A 4,210-nucleotide genomic window follows, 5' to 3' on the forward strand; every position below is an offset into this window, starting at 1 on the left:
CGCAGGCCGCCCTCAGCAGCCGAGACCCTGCCGAAGAATGTGTTTAAATGTTTGTGGTGGGGAAGGATTCCTTCTGTGAGCGAGAACCATTTGGAAATCACACAGAAAAGCTCTCACAACAGCAGGATCTGGGCTTCCGGAAAGTTTGCTGCGACTTTTGAAAGCGCTTTCGCCTCGATCACTGGCTGCCTTCCTCGCCCCGCCCATGAAAACTGTTTATATGAGGTTAAATCTGAAATGGGTTCACTGCCTGAGATCAGATGCAGGCCTGGTCGTTTCAAAACTCAGGGTTAAGAAGAGGGTACAAACAAATAAAGTTATTATATATATGCTTCCGCGATGTCTTCTGTCATTCGTGCCGGCGATCAAAGGCGCGCTCTAGTCTGGCCCGCCCTGCGGGGTCTTCCGTCCACATCTGGCTTCACAGCGGCCTGCACACCGCAGGCAATTTGTACGCCCTCCTCGACTTTTAATAAGCGTGACCCTGCAGGAGAAGTTTATCCAACTGTTAAATGGCGGACAGGGCCCCAGCGTGCTGTGAAACTGTCCTGATGTGCTCTGGGCCGGAATAACACCAGCGGCTCACTTATTCCTGTTTTTACTGGGATGTTACTTTATGGTCCGTTGAGAACACTTCGGGGGTAGGTTGCTTTTTGGGACTTAATACTGCACCTGGTAAACACCAATATCTCAGGGTGCGGTAATAATAGAACCCGAATTAGCCCCATTCCAAGTATTCATGCTCAGAATGAGGCATAACATGCTGAGTTTACCACAAGTCTCGCCTCTTTGCAAACAGGGCTCCCTGTTCACATTTGACCGCATTTTTATCCGCAGAATGGGAACCGGGAAAAGTACCGGATGTACATCTTTCCCACACAATGTGTATTCCTGTTTGCAACCAAATCTGGTATGGATGTGAGAATTGCGTGGGTGTTTTTTTTATTGTATTTACATTTATATAGCGCTTACAACCCCTGACGAGGCATCGAAGCGCTTTTTCGGCGCTACTCCGAAACCCATCAAGGATTAGTGGTGAATTAGTATAGTAAAAATATGAAACTAATTTGAGTGGTGGATATGTTAGTTATTTGGATTGAGAAGGATAGTGGAGGGATAGAAGAGGGAAAAAATGTTGCATTCATAAAGGTTTACATTTATATAGTGCTTGCTAACCCTGATGGGGTGTTGAAGTGCTTTTTCGGCGAGTAGCACTCTACTTCTTATGGTAAAATAATGTGGTTTTATTGTATAAATAAAAAAAGTATAATGTTGTATGTACATATTAATGATGGCATTTATATTAAATGAAAGATATAAATGGTTCAAGAAAAATTACAGCTCATGAAATAAATATATTTATTATATTGGTGTGTCAGTGGTCATTGAAGATTAAATCTTCTTAAGAACAATACAGGCTAGCGGGAATATATTGGGATATTAGATCACTGAAAAAGCAACAGTAATTGACGCTCACTCCCCAACTAAGATTTAAGAACAAGGTCCAGTTTTAAGCTGGCTGAATAGCTAACACAGTGGACACCAACACACAACAGTATCCCCTAAACCTGGGACCCAATACAAAGATCGTGCCAAGCGCGACCTCCTCTGGGCCAACCACGCTCAATTATAAGGAGCACGTATGGTGCCACTGCACATAATTTCACTTGGGACACAATACACAATTGTAAATACTTGTTGTAGAACTTTTTCACAAATAATTTTGTCTCCAAATACAATTATTGTACAAACTTAATCAGTGCGTTTGAGTCTCTTTCTATCTGACAGCCCACCTAATCCCTGTCTATACAGGCGATTGTAGCTTTGTCTTATCAAACAATATCAAGTATCCTTTCTACAGGAACCGTTGTTTTCTTAAAATACTTAATCACCCTGGTTCCGCTGTGAGTAGGGTTCCCTTGTTCTCTTTTTCGATCAACAAACTAACAGCAGCTGCAAATGAAGGGAATGAACCTGTGCTGGACGCCAAACAAACAGCTTGACTCTGTGCATGCACGCGAGTGGAGAAATAGAATTAAAGGCATAATTTCTCAGACCGCCCTCATACAATGTTCAGTGTGTTTACCTTGTGGTCACCAGTTCGAATTTGAACCAAATTAAGGCATAAGTATGTGAAAGCCTTATTGAGGAATGCGTAACAAATTGATGGTCTCAACAGAATCACTGTGTGAATGAACTTTTATAACCCTATTAGATCCAACCAGTTCAGCAGGAGAAGAACTTGGCTTTATAGGGCTTGGAAAAAGGATCTCTTGATTATTGGCCCAACTTGTCCCTTCAGTGGATGAGGGTACCGAAGGTGAGTCGCACATGCAATGTAGTTTACCTCCGTCAAATATGAAGAGAGTTCTCCATGCAGATATGAGAAACTTCAATGTCCGCATTGTCTCTCTTATCGTGGAGGGGCAAGGGTGGTTTCATCCTCTAGCCAGGAGGGAGAAACCTTCTGGGGTCCCTGCCACATCCTGCGGCTGGCCCAGAAGCCCCTGGTGGAGATGATATTTTAATGAACAGTGGACCCTAGTTTATCAGGATCATGAAAATGATAGGCATACACTAAATAGCATACACTAAATAGTACGTATGTCCTTTGTCCAGCCGGACAGGATTTTATTAGTTTCAGTGTTTGGCAATAGTTCATATAAACAAAATATATACACAAGTGGGCACGACCCGTAACCCACAGAGGACAAGACAAAACAAGAAGAGAAGGTTTATGCAAAGGCGCACAAGGCGGTCTGTACTAATATTCAGTTTGACAGACTTGATTCTGTTTCAACACACCATTGTATGTAACACTATGTGACATTATTTAATACATATGGTGCTCTATGGTCGACGACGTTTCGATGCCTCAACTCAGGTAAAGGGCATCATCATCAGGACAAAAATATTAATCATGTTTGTCTTGAAAACATTTTTTTAATTCGGCCTGCGTGGGTTTCACGCGTTCTCCGAAGTGGAGATGTAATGATGCAGTCTTCGTTCTGCTCACTTTACAGAATTAAATAGTTTTAACCGGCATGTCGCGGAGAATGGCGGCACGGCAGGGTAATAATGGGGATCACTGTTTAGCGTTGTATGGGTTCAAAGCCGCGGGCGCGGCAGCAGTTTGCTTCGGCCGGGGAGATTTTGATAATATCTTGCTCAATGGCAAAGTGGGTGAGGTTCTGGCGGTGATCGCTCAAATCCTGTCCGGCTGGACAAAGGAGATACATACTATTTAGTGTATGCCTATCATTTTCATGATCCTGATAAACTAGGGTCTACTGTTCTTTAAAATATACTACCGCCCAAGGTCCCTAGTACAACTCCTTTTGGGTTTCCCTTGTTCTTTATAACACCTTGTGGAGATGAAGCAACCTATGTAGACCCAGGAAGCTGTCACTGGTTTCCCACAGCTGACTCCTGATTGCCAGAAACACACCTGCCTGTTTACTGCCACTAGGGTACCACGGGACTCGAGATGCCCCTCACTGAGAAAGCCCAACAACAGTGATCTGGGGTCACTTGTAACCTGAACAAAGCTGCAACAGATCTGGGGTCACTCACACTGTATTCCTGTTCAGGGAGGCCCTGGACTGTCAGTTCGAGTTGAAGAGTTCCTTCTGAAGCAGAACCGAGTCTGATTTGCATAAAGATGGTCCCTGCCTGGAGTAGCATAGTGGTAAAAAAACACAATAGACTGGAATGTGGCCAGAAGCAAACTATATCAGAAACGGTTTTATATTAACAGTTTTCACTGGGATAACTTAATTTCAGTTTCTGAGTCTCACAGACCTGCCAACTCACAGTGTACCACTGTGTGTCACTCAATATCAGCTCCCTTCACTCACCGGGTGAGTAGCCGATAACACACGGTGGGAGGGAAGACAAACTGAAACCACAACACAAACTTGGTTTCCAACTCGTCTTTGGGAGCTGTGAATAGCCAGTGCCCATTAAGGAGGATGTGAAAACACCTCAAGACATCTGCACCAGCCTCAGCAAGTTTGCAAGCTTTTTTTGGAGAAGGGAGATTAGTGGCTGGAGGGGGCACAAGTGCCTCTTAGGTAAGTTCTCAACGTGAGGCCCCGCCCTCTCCTCACATGGAAATATTTGTTTATGTTGTTCGTTTTGGTCTTTTGTCTCGCTATAAGAAACTTAATAATTACCTCTACATGCTTGCCTCGCCATTACTTTTAGGCGC

This window comes from Lissotriton vulgaris, unplaced genomic scaffold, assembly GCF_964263255.1.
Source record: "Lissotriton vulgaris unplaced genomic scaffold, aLisVul1.2 SCAFFOLD_5315, whole genome shotgun sequence".
NCBI classification, from domain to species: Eukaryota; Metazoa; Chordata; class Amphibia; order Caudata; family Salamandridae; genus Lissotriton; species Lissotriton vulgaris.